This window comes from Nannobrachium achirus, assembly GCF_963921795.1.
Source record: "Nannobrachium achirus genome assembly, chromosome: 10".
Lineage (NCBI taxonomy): Eukaryota > Metazoa > Chordata > Actinopteri > Myctophiformes > Myctophidae > Nannobrachium > Nannobrachium achirus.
In genome coordinates this window covers 45,229,018-45,250,120 of record NC_137819.1, presented here as the reverse complement: position 1 = coordinate 45,250,120, position 21,103 = coordinate 45,229,018, and positions in this window count along the sequence as shown.

Below are 21,103 nucleotides of genomic sequence, written 5' to 3'. Positions count from 1 at the left end.
TAAAGAGCGGGGCATTCATCCCCTATTTACATTGTTCCCGAGTTGGCCAGGGCGCCGACTAGACGCTCGGCCGGCCGAGCTTCTAGTATAATAATAATACCTGATGATCATGTTTGGGGGGGGGGGGGGAGACTCACGACACCCCATTTTACATTATCTATGCAGGGGTCTTCCCTAAGGGGTCCTCAGAGTTACTACAGGGGGCCCGGTCCTCCAAATCTTTGTGTGATAGAAACAAATTCATCTCCTTTTTTATATTAACCACTTGAACCCTAGCATCCATATTCTGAGAACTTTGCCAAAAATAGCAGATCTACAAGCTCACAACACCTCGCACTGCGAGGCGTTGTGAGCTTGTAGATCGGCCATTTTCGGCAAAGAGGTTTGGTGTAGAGAGGAAAAAGAGCAGACGGTATTGACGGTTCAAGGGGTTAAATATCTGAAAATACAAATTGACATGAATCCAAAATACACTGATGATTGTGATGTCAAACAATGAAACTACATGGAATCTATGAAAAGGTTGTGGGGGTCCCAGGTCCCTGCTTCATCTCTCACTCAACTAAGGGGTCCTTGGCCTGAAAACGTTGAAGACCCCTGATCTATACTTTGACTTGAGTGCTGGGGTTGAGTAGCCTACTTGGTCCACCACTGCATACAGTATGGCTAACCATCAGAGGAGCGGCGTTAAAAGCTTTAGCTTGTCTCGCGGCTCTGAAGTCAGCCGAGGGGAAAGTTGACGTGCGGATACGTGATATCTAGGGGGAGGTAAAGAAAAGAATCGTCCCCCACAACTCAGCGCCACCATGAAATATTAAAAAGGCGATGGTATCCAACGGGCACAGAAATCCAGGTTGCCAGTCCCTGAATGGGAACAATCACTGCAGCGCTGCATGCCCCGGGTTTTCTATGGGGACACAGGATAGCTCAGTTCTGATAAGATCTTCGTGTTGGTGAGAAACAGGCATCACGGTTCCCAGGGGCAGGCAAACACACACACACACACACACACACACACACACACACACACACACACACACACACACACACACACACACACACACACACACACACACACACACACACACACACACGTAACAGAGATGCTATCTCTATATCTCTAGCTGTAGCTTCCAGTCTTCTTTCAGCTCTGAGCCAACAACCCCGAGGTCCTGGAGCTACTTCGCGTTTCCTAACGGAATGCCATCATGGACTGCGGCTCAAACATGAGTGGCATTTAGAATGTTAAACATTTGTCCAAAAGGGTTGAAGAAAAAAACGTTCCACAACGTTGCTTAACCTGAACGCACCCCGGGTTGTTCTTTCTCTACATGTAACCCAGAGGCTGTGATTTCAAATGATATTCTTCAGCTGAGTGATTATCCAATGTGCCTTGACCACTCTTCCATTCAAAATGGCCAGCAGTAGTGCCAGCAATCCATCCATCAAGAGTCCCCCCTCCCTCTTCTACTTCTTCTCCCTTTTTTAAAATCCCTGTTATTGCTTTGGGAGCTAGAGCAGTCGTGGCATTAATTTGAATCATAACCGTCCCTACATTTTCTTCCTCTATTCCTGTTTCAATGGAATCTCATAATGACGAGGAGGCATTTCAATGATAAATGGAGGGAAACTAGTTTTAGGGAAGGAGGACAAAGAATTTTAATTTGGGGATGATGTCTATTGTGATGGTGAATCCTGTGGAATTACCTTTGTGTTGTCCTCAGGCAAAGAGACAGAACAGTTTTTTCTTCTTTAATCAACAGCATTCTTTCTCTTTCATGGATTGGTATTGGCTCAGTCTGTTTACCTTTCTTCGTCCTTTTGTTTCAGTGCAATGTCCTCTAAAGGTCTTTGCTGTTGTAAATGGGTTTGTTTGTTTGTTGCTTACTAAATCAAGTGTAATTTAACCGAATTGGAACTAATCTGAATGAATAACAATACAAAAAGTAATTAAAAAGATGTACATTGTAAAATGGTAGGTTTGTATTTAAAGTAAATAGATAAAAACTCTAAGAAAGACATCTGCCATACACTGTCTTGTTCATCATTACTTACTTTTAAGCTGCCAACTGTTGTTTTCTTAAGCTGATATAGGTTGTTTTCTGCTGACATAAACAGATTTTTGTCAATAGCTTATTTGTAGTTTAAATTGTATATTATTATATTCAGACGGCTAACAATGCTCCCTAAAGAAATCTAGTCTTTGTGACACTTCCAGGGGCCATGCACAGTCTGCCTCCAAAACTATTCTTTTATCTGTGTGTTCAAGAGCTCTCCAGGTTCTTCTCTAGACGTTTAGGAACTTGAATGGACTTTAACCAGCCAGTGACTATTGTCCCACTATTAGCAATAAATTCCATCCTCACATAAACCACATTCACTGTATGCACGCACACAAGCACGCACGCACGCACACAAGCACGCACACAAGCACACTCTCCAGTCACTCTTCATAAGCACAACGCAGACGCACAAGCTACAAAATGGGGTCAGAGCCACAGGGAACGCTGTGACCTCTCAGTAGCCCTCTCCACCTCCCCAGATCTGAGAGAAGTTATGATACGACATATTTTTTATTTTGTTTTGTATTAGTGTCCCTGTGGGGGCTTTCAACTGATTTCTATTACCCACAGCCATTGTCTAGCGGGGTGGGCAACCTTTTAGAGGCATGAAATCTACTCAGCCGTTTTCCAATGCTGGTGATATCAGCAATCACTAGACAGTGAAAAATCACCTTTTATGTCTTATTATAGGCTGCTAATTAGACTATATTAACCATAGGAAGTATTACGTTTGTTTTTATTTTCACATGTATGCTATACATTCCATAGGGATACATCACACATGACATTTATGACATCATCAACTTGCGACGAGCATTTCCCCTATTGAGTGAAAGATTAGCTATTTCTAGAAGAAATAAAATAATGAAGGTGTTTTTAATTTTACATTGTAGTTATAGAGGACAATTATAATGTATTAGGGATCCCTGGCTAATACGACAAATATGCCTTAATACATTATAATTGTCCTCTATAACTACTATGTAAAATTAAAAACACCTTAATTATTTTATTTCTTCTAGAAACAGCTAATCTTTCACTCAATAGGGTTTCCCCTATTGAGTCCCCGTCGTAAGTTGATGATGTCATAAATGTCATGTGTGATCTATCCCTATGGCATTTATGGCATGCATGTGCAAAAAATACATTTGAAATATTGATTTGATGCTCATATTAACCATAAAGTATTGCTTTTGTTTTTATTTGCACATGCATGCCATAAATTCCATAGGGATAGATCACACATGACATTTATGACATCATCAACTTGCGACGGGCATTTCCCCTGTTGAGTGAAAGATTAGCTATTTCTAGAAGAAATAAAATAATGAAGGTGTTTTTAATTTTACATTGTAGTTATAGAGGACAATTATAAAATGTGCACGACGCTCGCGCGCGCGCTTAGCGGTTTTGTAATGTTGTTTTAGCGGATTTCTGCAGTTAATTTTGTACCCAAATGTAACACAATATAAACAAAAAAAGTGTAAAACAGGTGCTTCTTTTTCTAGACACCATGAGCATATGTCTATAGGATTTATTTACTTATTTTGCAGACAGAGGCAGCACAGCCAGGACATATAAAGCCAAACATCAAGTTAATCATCATTCATCAAGCAATCAAGCAGTCATTTACATTGGTGGCACAACCACACCACCAAAGATCCATAACCAGCAGCTACCAATATTTACAAGCAAGTGAAGCAAGCATGCGCGCACACACACACACACACACACACACACACACACACACACACACACACACACACACACACACACACACACACACACACACACACACACACACACACACACACGGAGGAGAAGAAAACAGGCTGGCTAACTCCACAGTGAACAGATAGTTAAATAAAGCCATGTCTTACCTTAAGAAAATGACAAGAAAATATCCAATGTTATATTGAGGTGCCCAGAAGTGTTATTCCTTGGAGGCACAGAACACATCGTGTAATCCAGCCTCTTTGAGCAGCGCCGAAAACTTTAGTTCACGTATGGTAAATGTAAAAGCTATCCACATGTCCTATGGATGTCTGTAGTTAACCCCAGGTAGCATATTCCACTGTGAAACAACTGTTTAATTCTGTTATTTAGATAAATCTGCAGGTGTCATCATCTGCCGTTTGTTTTTCAGCGGTGCTGTCAGAGACGTTCAGACAGTCACTGTGATTGGTTGAGAAACCAGTAGTCCTATTACCTCCCGCCCCCCATTTGCTGTGATTGGTTTAGAAGTCATGCTATGGGTGCTTCAAAGGGTCAAAAAAGGCGAATTTGAGATGTTCTTCTTCTTAATCATATTGCGTGTTTATTATGATCAAAAAAATCTAAATGGCCGCCCTAGGACACCCCTTAAAATCGCCTATGGCAGCAGATATGAAAAAAATTTAGTCAGTGCTCCTAAAGGTCCCACCTGGAATTATTATTGAACTTGCTCATCCAGAGAGAGAGAGAAAAAGAAATTTAGCTGCAAAAAGAAATATCCATCCAGGCGAGTACTGAACGTGTTTAGCATATACCAATTACCATTTTAAATTGATAAAAGTGATGACACTGTCCTGTTCATGGGTTATGAGACATGGAAAATTACAACTGTTAACTTGTCAAAGAGCTTATCGAACACAAGTTGCCAAGATGGAGGGATTTCACAAGATGCAGATCATAGGCATTGTAAATTTAATTGTGAAAAGTAAGGGCCCAACAGAGGGATTGAGAGAAGTGATAACACTTTCACTTTATCCGCATTCTCAGAATAACCAAGATAAACACTAATTAGTTTGTCTTTTACAGTAAATTGGGAGTGTTGTCCTTACGGGGTTGTGATTTTCATGCAGATTCAACTTACCAATTAAAGTGCAAAAGTGCTGAGTGATGGCTTTCGGAAGTCTAGCTGGAAAGCATGTGGTTGAACGAGTCATGCCATTATCAAAGTCTTTTTGTCTATTTTTATTGGGACCGTTTTGCGGGTGCCAAATTGGTTCTCTGCTCCCAAAGCAAACACTAGTGGTCGTACGTCATACTTTACCAAAGCCTAATTTAGATTCATAATATGACAGGGAATTATGGAAACTGAGAGAGAGGCAACCAGAAAATAATTAACAAAGAACACAGACCACACCATGAAAGTAATGAAACCCGCACTGAGTTATGCCTAATTTATGCTGAGCTTGTAAATCAGCTATTCTTTATGTGCGACACCGTCGCACAACAAGTATAAATCAGGCTTTAGAGAGATGCAACCCAACGCATGGCCGAGTTTGTTGGTGTCTCCAAAATAGGCCAGTCGCAAAGCCAGAGTGATTTATGACCCCTTTGCTGCAGTCGGCGCTAGTTATAATTCCTCTCCGTAGCTTTTTTATATGCTCAATATTGAAATATAGCCTCTCACCAACGGCCTCACTTGGCATTATTTACATTAGCCCAGGTTGTTTATTCCGGACCCATTCCTCCTGCTCTCCTCCCTCCCTCCCTCACCCCTCCCTCCCTCGGCCCTTTCTCTCTATCCTTATTTCATTTGCTCTCCCCGTGGTGATTTACCTCCGAAACCTCTATTTATCCACCGCTAACAAATTGGGTTATCATGCTCCACCACTCCCCTATTCCTTCTCTGCGTTCCCTCTTCTTTACCTGTCCGCCGCTGTGCTCCGGCGTGCCTCCTCCCCATCCCCAGCCCCCCCCCCCCCCCCCCCCCCCCCCCCCACACACCCACACACAAACAGACACACAAGCACACACACACACACATACACACACACACACACACACACACACACACACACACACACATGCTCACACCCCTCTCCACCACACCCCACCCCTCAGCCTCGGCTGCTGACTTATGAGATGCCAAGTGTGAAGGATGGTGTCTGCCACAGAGGATGTGTGTGTATTAGTGTGTGTTTGGGTTAACATTCTTTGTCCTCCTTGCCCTGTGTGTGTGTGTGTGTGTGTGTGTGTGTGTGTGTGTGTGTGTGTGTGTGTGTGTGTGTGTGTGTGTGTGTGTGTGTGTGTGTGTGTGTGTGTGTGTGTGTGTGTGTGTGTGTGTGTGTGTGTGTGTGTGTGTGCGCATGTGTGTGTGTGCGCGCACATGTGAGTACAGTGCACCTTCCTAGTTGTTCCGCACCAATGGTGCCTCCTGTTGGCATGACCACATGACAGGAGGCTGATCTGTGAAAGGTTGGAGGTGTGTGTGTGTGTGTGTGTGTGTGTGTGTGTGTGTGTGTGTGTGTGTGTGTGTGTGTGTGTGTGTGTGTGTGTGTGTGTGTGTGTGTGTGTGTGTGTGTGTGTGTGTGTGTGTGTGTGTGTGTGTGTGTTTTAACCACTGCAGGATTGATTTAACCACTGCAGGATTGATTGCTGGACTCCAGTGATGTACTATGATCTCAAATAGAATATACAGACAGGCAATGAAATCGTGTTCCACAGGAATGCTGGAATTTGCATGTTATTATATATATATATATATATATTAGTGGTGTCCAACGATTAAATATCTTAATCGCGATTAATCGCATGATTTATGTAGTTAATTGCGCGATTAATCGCAAATAAGTCATCATCTTTTATCAGGTCACAATGTAACTTAGAGGGATATCTTTCAAGTCTTTTGTGGCCCTATTAACTTGGGAGTGGAAATATTTGCTGGATTTATGCGAAAATATGTTAATCTTTTATTCTAAATCAATTAAAAACCTGAATAAATCATAATGGTATTGCATTAAACAGACTGCAGCTGATGGGTATAAGGATCTGCTAAATGATTACTGTTGTGTCCACCTTTATGCTTTAGTTATACTTTGTATTTTTTGTTGCATCAACAGGGATGGATCTTGTAGCCAACATAGCCGATATTGTAGCCAATGTTTGTAAATATGCGATTAATTGCGATTAAAATAATTAATCGCGATTAACATAACTGTGAGTTAATTGCGATTAATTTAGTTAACTCGGACAGCACTAATATAGATATATATATAGTGTGTGTGTGTGTGTGTGTGTGTGTGTGTGTGTGTGTGTGTGTGTGTGTGTGTGTGTGTGTGTGTGTGTGTGTGCGTGCAAGTGTGTGTGTGTGCGCGTGCAAGTGTGCGCTCTAATACTATATTTTTGAGCGACAAATGTCCCCCAAGTGCTGTAAAATTCAAGATATAGACATAGTGAGGTTACTTTTTCTGGTGAATGTAACCTTACTGCACCTTTAATACACGTGTCCTTGTATGCTCTTCTTTATGTGGACATGTGTGTGTGTGTGTGTGTGTGTGTGTGTGTGTGTGTGTGTGTGTGTGTGTGTGTGTGTGTGTGTGTGTGTGTGTGTGTGTGTGTGTGTGTGTGTGTGTGTGTGTGTGTGTGTGTGTGTGTGTGCGTCCACGCCAGTAGGCCAGCGGTAGCATGCTGGGGCTCCACAGGCTAATGTGGGCTTGACATTTAGACTTGGGTGACAGGGTATGTGGGAAAGGCCAAGTGCTGCCGTGTAAAGCAGCCATCGACAGAGTAAACCATGCTTTAACTACTGATAAAACCTGCGAGATGCTGAATGTCAAGAGGCACTCCAGTTCATAATGTCTTGAGGTGTGACTGTTCCTGTGCTCTCCACTCCTAGGCTTTAAATGTATACTGTTTTGCATCGTCAAACCACATTCGACAGACATGTAACAAAGTATTAGGCTAATTAGCGTTTATTTAAACACATTCTTGCGGTCACAGGCCCTCCATACGCGCCACTTGTAGTAGGCTATTATGGTGGTGCGTGTGTACCAGTGACTCATTCCTTCAGCCTGATGGCATCAAAAGTCTAATATCTCCCCCAGTCGATAGGGATATCCCTTTGGACTGATGGGTAAGATGTTGGACTTTCATGTGGGAGACCTTGGCGACCTTGGCGAATCCCAGGCATTGCATGTGCAATATACCAGTGGCCAGTGGGCCAGTTCTAATAGTAATTAAATGTCATCCCGCGGGCCGAAGATAATTCAATCAAGAGCCTGATTTGGCCCCCGGGTCTTGAATTTGACATATGTGCAGTAAATCCATGTATCTCTGATTCTTTTCCCAGATGTGTTTTTGGTCAAAACAAGCTTTTTTCTATACAATGTTTCTTTTCCGGGTGAAAGAAAAGACGATGGTCCACCCCTGCACGTGTCATTTGTTTACATCTTGGTCTCATGATGCATCCCGTGGCACGGCAGAATATGATAAATACACAGAAAAACCCTGGCAGTGGCCGACAAATTAATGAATGAATACCTGGCGGTGATTGTGGAGAAATTGAGGAGAAACAAAAGACTGTCCTCTGGGAAAGAAAGAGACTGAGAACGGCAAGCACCCAGTCTTTTTATGGCACAATACACCTGATTGGAACCCCTTTAGCCCAGCCTACAGGAGTTGTGGGAAGAGACGAAGGGGAGTACACAATGCACACAGACCAACACAGGCCCTATAGGCCAGGCCAAAGGGGCTCTGACACGCTTCACTTCATGACTATGTTTTATTATGACACATTTATGCTTGCAAAATTGATACAGTGAGTCATGAGCTTTCTACTTGAGAGTAGGATTTAGCTGGTTGTGTACCACATAAAGTTGCATTCACACTGCTTTCACACTGGACGCAATTTGTTTTGATTGACGCAACACCCACCCATACACCCTTGGCTGTCACTCTGTTCGCATTGCTTAAAATCACTTGAGTTGAACATTTTGCACAGCTACGGGTGTCTTTAAATTGACTTAACATCGACTTCCATCATTGAAACAAAATCGCATCTAGAATAGACCTTTTCACATCGCCTACTGGGGAATTTGTTTGGTGAAAGGTCACAGTTCAGAGAAATGTACAGTATATGATACAGTATGTGTTGTTGAATTGTGTACATGTAGGTGATTGTGAAGTGAGATTTCTCCAATAATGCATGACCGGGCTTGATACTTAATCTAAATAATTGACTGGGATAAATACGCAAAACTACATAATGATCTGCTTTACTGTATTTAACTTTAGGCACTACAAGCAGGATCATTTAATAACTTTAATGAGGTAATGGCTTTCGTTTGATTCCTTTTACTTTAATTGCTCTTTCTTTGCATCATTCCTCTGCTGTTCTAATAGCTGTAGGTGCCCATTGATGCTTGATTTACCATAAAACACTTAAACCACTTCAGGCATATCTATTTTGGTGGTATCATTATCCGAGAAGATTTTCAAAAATATTGCAAATGTCTAAACTCATCGCTTTATGCCACGTTGTGAGCTTGAAGATCAGTAATATCCTTGCTACACTGTTTTTCACTTTGTTAGTTTGAAGATTGCTATTATATGTGAACTGGTAGCATCACTGAACATTTCTGCTTTTCTTTTCTTTGTTTTTTCCCATTTCATCAGAGATACAAAACTTAAAGTGGCATCACTTGCTTAGATGTGGCATCATTTGCTTAGAATGGTTTTGGAACTACAGCTATGAAGTTACAGAAAACTGAAGTTCTGAGAATTCATGCTTCAAAGTTGGATGTTCACGGTAATTCATGCTTTGATATATAGAGACGTTATAATTTTTAGTTACTGTAATACTGGTGAATGAATGTGCTACACCAGCATTTAATCACAAATAGATGGAAACATAAAACATATATAGTGAGCTAGGCTCAATTTTCTTAAATAAATTCTCCTGCAAATGTCCCAACGATTGTCAATCATCGTCTGAAACCTTAAAACAAATAGCATTTGCTTTCCGTATCCATTGTACCTGTCTATCTGTTTCCCTTTTATGCCCATATATGGAGATACCTGTATTTGTCAGTCCTTGTCCCTTTTATACCCATATATGGAGATCCCTGATAATAATGATAATCCTGGATGGATGGATAATGGATTCCCAAAGTGTGAATAAATGGACCATTGTAAAGCGATTTGAGTTCGCAACTTGCTTAGAAAAGCGCTATGCTGGTCCCCTCGTTGGCTGTTAATGATGACGTTGCCTGATTGGGCTACGGGCTTAAACTTGGTTCTCTGGCCAGTGATGTATATCGGACCAGTTAGCCATATATGGAGACCCCTGCATGATAGTCAACAATGTGATGTCAGAACATGCCCATATATGGGCATTACCAAATATGGGCATCCCAGATATGCCCTTAATATTGATGACATCAGGACAGGGATCTCCATATATGGGGCATAAAACGGACAAGGACGTAATCTATCTTCTAGTTAATTTAAAAAGGGACATCAAGCCAGAGCGTGATGTCAGAGCAGCAAACCCATTCTGTTAAGTGTGGTTCCCCTGACATCACAGTGACATCAGAGCATGATGTCAGAGCGACAAACCCATAGAATCACAGACAAACCCATAGAACCACAGACAAACCCATTGAACCACAGTGTCAGGCGTGACAGACAGAGATACACAACAGACAAGCTGTGACGCAATAATAATAATAATAGAATGTGAAGAATAAAGTGTGAAAGGTATAAAAACACATTTAGCAGCAATGGGAAATGTGCAGAATTCCATAAATAATGTGCAATTAGCTACACGTATATTATGCGTAGATGCACTTATACTGTATGTGCAAGTAACAGTGAGCAAAAACTACAAGGGGGTGTTTGCAGATTCAATGCGGTTTGTTTTTATTTTTGGTTGTTTTGGTCCTTGTTTGCAGTCTCAGGGGGAGAAAAACTCTTCCTTCCCGGGCTTTGAAACACCTCTGACACTTGCCATTGTGCATTGTCACAAACACTCCGTTACTCAGGTGTTGTTTGTCCTTCGATCATAATCCCTTTTGCCCTGCTCATTCACCTGGGAGGGAGGGAGACATTATTGTATGTTTTGGGGGATTTGGGGTGCGTTTCATTCTTGTGTTCACCTTTTGTGCTGTATTAACCCTTTGAGTGCCTATCCCGAACTAGTTTTTTTTTTTTGGCGGCTAGTGACGCAATCTGGAGTGCCGATCCCGTACTAGTTCGGCTTCGGCGTTACATAAACAACGTTGGTCCTTACCGTGAGCCCAAATTGAATCCTTAGGTGGTCCGACGGCCACCTACGTTTACAAGCGATAATATCGTCACTTTTCGCAGAGTTATTCCATTGAATCCAATGCAATCCGCCAACTTTAAAGCCCATTTTCTCTGAATCTATGCTTTTCTGGAAGAGAACAGCCTTTATTCGAGGCAAAATAGCTGACAAATGTGTTTCTAACATTAGCGTTAGCATAGAGGTAAAGGAATCTACGTCCATCCGGGTCATAGTCATGACACGCACGAAAGTCATCGCGCACGTCACGGCTGCGCATGGCTTGCGCATATACAGCGCTCGTCATGGGGCTTAGGCTGGCCACTCAGCAGGAGTTGGCGCCATCTGGTGGTGGCACTAAATAAGTAGATGATTTAGATACAGGAGACAGAAAACAAAGCGCAAATAGTGAGGAAACATGCAAGTCTGTGTTTTTTATCTCCTCTAATTCGGCCTTGAAATGATAGAAAAAGTCATATGAAACATAGATATTACATGATCTGTGGTCAGCTCATTTGGTCGTGAGTTTTACTTTTCTCCCCAATGGAATCATGGAGGACTAAACCTGACGTGATACGAATGCATTATTTTCAATTTAAACCTACATTATGAGCACTTGGGGATTCAATATCTGTGCATAATACATTTGTACATTTGTGAGAAAAGGTCTATGACTGAGACCTTTTCTTGTGCTGGCCCTGGGTCACATACAGTCATGTTTATTAGCATTATTTTCATATTTAATGTGTACACAAAATTCAATTTAGATTTACATTATGAGCACTTGGGGATTCATTATATGTGTTTCATACATTTGTGAGAAAAGGTCTATGACTCTGTGCTGGGTCACATATACAGCAATGTTCATTAGCATAGCATTAAAATTTCCGTTATGTGCATAATTAGTCCCAAATATGACTCGGATTAACCATTAGCCATTTGTATGTAAAATAGACCTCAAGGCTAAAATAGGCTATAATGTGTGTGTGTGTGTGTGTGTGTGTGTGTGTGTGTGTGTGTGTGTGTGTGTGTGTGTGTGTGTGTGTGTGTGTGTGTGTGTGTGTGTGTGTGTGTGTGTGTGTGTGTGTGTGTGTGTGTATAATACACACACACACACACACACACACACACACACACACAACACACACACACACACACACACACACACACACACACACACACATATATATATATACACACATACATACATACATACATACATAGTTGTTCCGCTATTTAAAAAAAAAAAGAAAGTCTAAATCTAGTGCTTCTGTGCTTTTTTGTCCACAGACCAGTTTGAAACATTGCAGTGAAGGAATGGACATCGATAAAGTTACAGCTCCGATCAAGCATGGCAAAGGGGAAAGTAGTGAGGCTCCTACAGCATGTCAAGGTAAGAACAGACATGAACTGTAACAGCAGAGCAAAAGCCCAAACAACAGTGACTCCTATACACTACCTTCCGTATGAGCTACAATAAAACATATCAGTTTTTATACTTTGTCCCAGTGTTGACAAAAAATAAACTGCCTGCACTTTTATCTGCCTGTGAGCTCCAGTGTCACGCAGCCATCAGTCGTACGCCACTCACTTCATCCCATAGCTTGGAGGGACAGTTGTTATGAGTACATACTCCTTCCCATAGCCCAGAGGAATGACCGCTCTGCGATTGTTTAGCTTGTTGCTCTAGTATGTTGCTATAGACCAGTGGTTCTCAACCAGTGGTCCTTGAGGGGGCTCAAGGTGTTCCCCAGATAAATGATGGAGAGTGGGTAACCAAAAGGACCCTTATAGATCTTTAACTCTTGAGAGTGTAAAATGAAACCAAATTTCATTTCATTTTACGCACTCAAGAGTAAAATTATTGTTAAACATCTGCATTACTTAGTTTATAACACGTCTACGCAATTAGAGAATGTAGAGGATTTGTAACGTTGGCCTGTCATCTCTCCTATGGTAACATCACCAACATCAATACAGCGTGGAATCGTGGACAAATCTTATCCAACAATAACAAAATATTGTTATCATTGGATAGTTTTGGGTCCAAGAGGTTAAAACTCATCAAATGGATGTCCGTGGATCAAATGCCAAATAAATAATGGACCTTGATATGAAAAAGGTTGAAAACCACTGCTATAGACCAACCAATGCTGTAACTTGATAACTCAGTCAAACAGCTTGGCTGACCAACTTGGTGACTCAGTGACAAGTATCTGCTGCGCTGGGGAAACGTTTCTGTTTGAAGATTGTCACTGTAATTAGCTTAGATTTGTGTAAAGGCACACAGCTGAAGAACTTTACCTTTCTAGTCCCCGCAGACTTGCATATTAATATATATTATCAAAGCAGTTTGCAATATAATGAATGCTCCCACATGTTCCCTTGTCTCTCACCTTATGTAATTAAATCAGGTTCGGCAGTGTTGAGTAACTGCCATATTTCTGTTTAAAAGGCTCTCCATTGTTAATTGCTGATAATAGATGGCTCAACATAAGGCTTTGACTTGAGCTATTGAACGTAATTAATTGAGTGAGCAAGAGCTAAGGGCTTTGTTAATTGTGATTGATTGAAGGTCATTAAAAAAAAGAATGTGATGAAGCATAGTGGTTTCTTAGTGATTGGGCTCAACCAGTCTGAGCTCGGACTTTTGGCATTCAGTGCTTGCATTGCTGTTTTGGAACTGGTGCCCTCAGAACATATTTTTGTTAGGTTTTTCTTTTTCTCTCGCTGACCCCCAAGGCCCAAAACATTATTTTCTGTATAGCTACATCAACTGTGGCATTTACATCAAAGCATGTGGTTTGATGTGTCAGGATGGGTTGTCACCTGTTGCCTTTTATTGAACCTCCATTAAATGCACGCACGCAGGGGTGTCGCACCAAATTCTGGGCCCTGGGTACAAGGATTCACTGCAGGCCCCCCATGAATGTTCTACATAGGGGGAGGAGTTTACTGGGAACGCATAATTAAGGTTTTTACGCATTACCGGTATTTTGTGCTTTAACTATTGAAAATGTTCAGATATACAAGCTCACAGCGAGCTTGTATATCTGCTATTCTTGAAAAATTCCAAGTCTTTGAATATTACAAATCCTTCTAAGGTTTTTTGTTTCAATGTCAGTGATGCTCAAACATTTTCATGTGAAGGACGCCAAAATGATATGTATTTGGCCACGGACCCCCATCTCAAAATATTTAGTTCCAGGGACCCCCCAGAAGCAAGATTTGAGTCACAAATGTTCGCTTAAAAAATACATATATTCAAAGATTTGCAAAAAATAGCAGATCTACAAGCTCGATAGATAGATAGATAGATAGATACCTTTATTACCCCAAGGGGGAAATCAGTTGCCCAGAGGCAGCACAGCAGTATAAGGCTATTTACAAAGTTACAGAGAAGTAAGAAAAAAGATAAAGATAAATAAAAAACAAGAACAGAGTACAGTAAAGAGCAAGGTACGTCAAGAAAGGGAACGAATACTATATATATATATATATATATATATATGTGTGTGTGTGTACATAAAGTGTCCTTAGGCACAACTATCAATATAGTACAGTGCCCCCAAATCAAAGTGACCAAAACAGTCAAAAGTTAGTACAACAAGTATCTCACCATCATGTCAAACACAAGCAAAAATACTCAAAACTACTAACACAACCTAATAGTGCAGAGTGTCCAAAGGTCAGTGCGATATAAAAACAACTAGAAAAAGAAAGAAACAAGAGAGGGTGATGCAGCAAGACGAACAAGAGCACCCTCCCTGGAAGGTCCTTAGAGGTCAGAGTCAATGCAACTAAAGTTCCAGTAAGAAAGGCTACCGTCGTCCTAGGTTAGGAAGGTAGTCCTCTTCAATCGACCGGTGTGTGTCTCGTTGTACAGCTTGAGAGCAGCCAGTACAAAAGACTTTCCTAGTCTCTCGCATCTCCGTCCTGGGTAGGCAAAACGGTCATTTCCTATCTTACTCCAGTAACTGAAGATCTCAAGAGGAGTTCTTCAAGATGGAGTCTATAGCTTCTTAGCCGTTCGCAGTCTTCCACCCCCTGCAAAGAGGACCAACGACAGAGCCCGCTTTCTTCACCAGTCTGTTTAGGTTAAAGGTGTCACCCGCTCTGTTGTTGCCACCCTAGCAGGTTATGGTAGAACATCCGTAGCATCCTATTGCACACGCCAAACGATCTCAGCGGCACTCGGTGCCGCACTGTGAGCTTGTATATCTGCTATTTTTCAATAGCTAAAGTATAAAATAATAAGGCCCCTCCACCTTGTGCCCTAGTAACTCAGTCCCACTTTCCCCCCTCTTGTGACGCCCCTGCACGCACGCACGCAAGCACACACACAAATTGTTCCAGCGACTGTCCTGCAGTTGTCAGCCTGTGTTTGTTCAGGGTTTGGCTCAGAACTGTTCTGCTGATGAACAGCTATACTCATCATCGTTCATCTTTTTGTCATTCACAGCAGGTAGAGACGACCGTTTTGCTGCCACTATGATGTTCACAATATCTGCATGAGTTTCCATTTTATTCAGGGGAGCTTGAAGTTACCTTCTCATTTCATTTGAAGATAAATGGATAGGTGGCTTGGAATAAAACATATTTTTCTAGCAGGTACAGTAGTTGAAGTTCTGGGCATTTCAGAGAAGCTGAATTATGCATATCTGGTAATGAGCTTTACTTCCCAAAAGGATATTGGTACTTCACCATCAGCGGATGTTTGCTTTGTTTTGTTTGTTGGTTCATTTTCTACTTCTCTGCCTTGTTTTTGGTTTCAGGGAAGGTTATGCATGCCCTCTGTTTTATCCAGATCTCAGGTTATAAGTAGGCCTACAGTTTTCTTTGCTAATATAGTTACCGTTCTTAGCGTGTGACAATGGACACAAGTAGATGCCGCATATTTTCCCCAACTTGCCTGACCATCTACATGTGATGTGACATGACGTGACACATTAGATTATGCCTTGAACTGTACATACACAATACTAGGATTTTCCCTAGGATAAGCGGGACCAGACACAGTTTCCCACTCCGATAGTGAAAACAGAAATCTACAATATCACGTGTCGCATAACACCGCGTTGTTTGCTTGTACTGTAGATCCACCTATTTTGTGGTATTCAAATTTAAATGGGGCTTAAGTTTTAACTTATGTTTGGCACCCCCTATTTCTTTCTGTATACGACTAATTGAACCGTGACAGTCAGACATGGCTGCAAAGGAATCCAGGAATGACTGTAGAAACAGACAGATGCTTTGGCAAAGGAACAGACAGTTATTGAAGAGGACTCCAGCAAGCAGATGTTTGTAAAGAAGTAGAACTGGCAGTGGGAGATGAAAATGACTGCAAAGGTGGAGACCTTTGTGTTTTTTGCACGTGTTTCTAGTTTTGTTTTTAACGTCGATGAAAGGGCAGTCGAATTCTGACTGCCCTTTCATCACATTAGAACGTCTGTACATACAGTAGAAAATAGGTTTTCTATCCAAAACTAAAAGTTTGTTCTACCAGAAATTACTATTTTGGCATTTTGCAGTCTCTCTTATCCAGAATAAACTACAAGTGCAAGATCAGAGTAAATGGCGTGAACCCTTGCTAAAGGTAGTAATAACCATAAACGAACCTAATACGCCCATATATAGGCAGGACCAAGTAGAAAAAAAGAAAGGAAAAAAAAGGCAAACCTTGTATGCACTTTGTGGAGCAGCTCGCCAGGATGAGCCCATTGGCTGCTGTGTCAGACAGTACCCCGTCCAAGTGGGGTGGGTGGCATTGCCCGTGATGTATGAGATTTTGGCCCTTGTGCCTCTCTACATCACAGACAGCATATTGAGTATCCAGCTGTCATTAGAGGACTCTATTAAAATCCTCTTCAAGAATTCTATAAGCATCCTGACTCAACCACAGTCCCCATCCATCAAGAGAGAGAGAGAGAAAGAGAGAGAGAGATAGTGAGAGAAAATAGAGATGGGGAGAGAGTGAACTGATACATATAGAGGTGTGTGAGTGTGTGCACGCGTGCGTGCGTGCGTGCACGTGTGTGTTGCTCTGTGACTACATCACACTATGGGCGTTATGTGAATGGCACTGTGCTTGTGTAGGTGTGATTCCTGCAGCAGGTTTCTGCCGTGGGTATTTCAGGCTGCCAAGTACGTCTCAGGTGAGAGAATAACAGTCTGGGAGAGAGGGACCACCCCCCGCCCATCCATTAAAACCTAAAGCCCAACAGTTCTTCTCATGCCCAGCAGGTAATAGGGAGCCAAAGACACCGCGGGCTGCCAGCGAGTGCAGCGCACGCACACGCGTGCACGCACGGACACACGTGTGTGTGTATGGGCACACAAATGCAAGCATGTCGTCACTGTCGGTCAGAAACCTCGTATCTCCCAGTTTCAAATTCGTAGTTTTTTTTTCCCACAAAGTGAAGCCCTGTTTCATCATACAAGGCCGTTGCACAAAGGTAGTGAAAACAGCAGATCTACAAGCACACAACGCATTGCTGTGCGCTTGTAGATCAACTGTTTTCACTAGTTTAAAACATTTTTAAAATTATAAATCCAAAACGAAGAGTTTTGGACATACAAGGTTTACACCCGACAACGACGATATGCACACACATGCACACGTGCAGGGGGATGTGCACACACAGTGAACTCCCAACTAAGGACACAATCTGAGTTGGGGATCCCTTGAAAGAGACGACGTCTCAGACAGAAAGAAGGGAGAGCTGAGTGTGGAGGAGTCTGGCTGGCAGAGACCCTGCACAGCATCTCTCTGCTCTCCTTAGAGCCGTCACTCTCTCTCTAAATCTCTGCATCTTCTGAGGTTCCACTCATTACTCATTATTCGTCTTTCCGAGCCTCCCTCTCTCTCTCTCTCTCTCTCTCTCTCTCTCTCTCTCTCTCTCTCTCTCTCTCTCCATCCTCCGTTTAGTCCCTAAATCTGACTGCTGCTCACTGATTTATTGTCTCTTCCCAAAGCTGTCCCTCTCTCTCTCTACGAATATCTTTCTGAATTCCTCTTTTCTCTGAATCCCTCTGCGGTACCTCTCTTTTAAGTACCCCTGTCTCTTTTCTCCGGTGTATTACATTGCAACACATGCAGATTACATTTTTTTTTACCAAAAACATGCAAACTGACATCATTATACTGTGTTTTCTTTTGAAACCAGTTTTTCAGCAACAACAGTCACTATGTGTGCATACTGTATGTATACACATGTTGCTGTGGCTACGGCAGCTATATTAACCAGTAGGCCTATACTTATAAGGAATCTAATGCATTTAAAAATAATAATAATTGAAATAGATTAAATAGATTGGCTATCTACGCAGGACTTAATCGTCAATAAATTGATACAATCAATGATACAACCATTTAGAAATAATAGAAAGGAAACAGATTGGGGTTACAAACTAGAACCATTTTCCTTGGCTATACTGTACTGTATGTATTTTCATGAATATTATGTTATGTGCATTGTACGTATGTGCATTATTATTGGCTTATTATTTGTACAACCTTGTTCAAATATTAAAGTCAGTGAACCGATACAAGTCATGGTAATTGCCCAGCGGCACATTTGGTGTGTGTGTGTGCGCGTATGTGTGTGCGTGTGCTTGTGTGTGTATGTGCGCGCGTGTGTACGTGTGTGCGTGTGTGTGTGTGTGTGTGTGTGTGTGTGTGTGTGTGTGTGTGTGTGTGTGTGTGTGTGTGTGTGTGTGTGTGTGTGTGTGTGTGTGTGTGTTTGCGTGTGTGTGTGTGTCCATCCGTGGTGTTGGCACCGCCATCAAAGCCCTGTGCATGCATTCATTTGTGGCACAGGGATTTGTGCAGTCATGCACAGCATCTCCCAAAAGGCTCCCAAAGAAAAGCAGTGGTTATTGAATTTTTATTCACTTGACATCACAAGGATATCAGCGGTTCCTTTAGACAATGTGCTAGACATCGCATTAGACTGAACGTTGGTGACAAAGCAAAACGGCAAGCTTCATCTTTTATGCAGCTGTTCATTTATGATTCAACTCACACACACACACCTCTTTTTTTTGACCACCTCTGCACATGTGCATAAAACAATGCAAATGCAAATTGGACAACTATGCACATTTAAGTGACTGAGGTCAGGAACACAAATTTGAGATGACAATTTTGATAAATTGCAGTGTCAAATAGCATGTTTGTGGGCTACCAACTCGTCCAATGGTTAATTTGGGACAGTTTCTTTAAAGAGGCAATTTTGGTACTTTTTATGTTCATCTATGGAGTCAACATTATTCGTCTAGGTCAGTGATTCTCAACCTTTTTACACCAAGTACCACCTCTGAAAATATCTTTACCACCATAAACTGATGTTAAAATAAAAGTTCAGGGGTGTCACACCAAATTCAGGGCCCTGGGTACAAGGATTCACTGCGGGGCCCCCATGAATGTTCTTCATTTAGACTGGGAACACATTATTACCTTATCTAAGCCTTCCCTCTCAGCTTTCGTACTTAAATTCAATTAATTCTTTCAATGGACTAAACCTTGTTTTATTTGATGGCCTTCCTGCCCTTGCATTTGGCCTTTGTGCCCTAAAAAAACTGACACCACCAAAAGCCAAATGGCCGTGCCCCGAAAAAGATGAAATTCTAGGCCTGATGTCAGTGGTGCTCAAACTTTTTCATGTGAAGGAACTTCAAAATGATATGTATTTGGCCACAGTCCTCCATCTCAAAATAGTTAGTTCCAGGCCAGGGACACCCCCAGAAGCAACATTTTAGTTACAAATGTTCGCTTAATCCGTTCTCAAACCTTCTATTAACAGCGAGGTGTGCTGTCATGCTCGTTTCAGCATGGCTGGAGAGCCTATTTCAACCAATTGCTTGGTCAGAACTAGCTATAGTATAATATCAATATTTCACTCTACTTAAAGGGATAGTTCGCCCCCCCAAAAAATGTTTTTCTATTGTTTACTCACTTCATGGAGACTTGAATTCATGGATTTTTTTTTTCACATTCCTAAACCAATAATTTGATGACTAGCAGTGGTTCCCTATGGAGACACAAAGAGCCTGCTTTCAGTGCTTTGTCTCCTCATATTATTGGCTTAAGAATGCAACAGGGGTTCTCAAAAAGAAGGGACAAAAAAGGACCATTACTGCATCGAAAGTAATCAGTCATTTGCCAAAATATCGGCCAAATTCTCAAATAATGAAAGAAAGAAGAAAAAAAGGCTTGTAGATTTGATATATTCATAATATTAATCTGTGGAACCGAGTCAAACAGGGTGGGGAGCTTCAGTTCAAATATGATCATTTTGGGGGGTCACAGCCTGAAAATGTTGAGAACCGCTGGTCTAGACTATATCCCATGTGGTTAAAATGTGCAAAGATTATTATTTTATTATTTTTAAGATTATTATATTTCCAGTTTATTGTGTTAGCTGCAAGCCACTCTATGAAGCGGGCGAATAGAAACATACCAACAAGTCAAGACTCTCTAACTCACTTCTCATTAATGTTGATATTTAATCATGTCGCTTTAAACTTGGTAAAATTAAATGTTTTTTTTATTTTATTTTTTATTTTTTTTGTTAAAGCTCTATAAAGAAGTCCCATCACATTAACATTAATATTGAATCACTTCACTCAAAAAAAAATCATAGGCCTTTATTGATCCCATGAGGGAAAATGTACCTTCTAGGTAATTTATGAAATCCATGAATTTAAAATTAAGCTATCCATAGCAAGCTATAGGAAATAGGACAGTGGCACTTCTCTTCAAAGCCTAGCCTGAATGTAGAATGCTACAAAGGTACATGTTGAGGAGGTTATGAGCCAGTTCTCAGTAATGCCTGCCCGCCACTTCTCCCCCATACAGTGACTTTCCTCATAAGTTAGTTACAAAACAACACACTTCAGGGTCGCCCTCTTGGCAACCCCCTCACCAACACCCATTTCTATATTTCATACTAGCTTAGTTATCTCGCTGAGCAGAGTAAAGTGCAGTAGCGTTAATGCACTGTTGGGCTTTAAAATGCTTATCACTTGA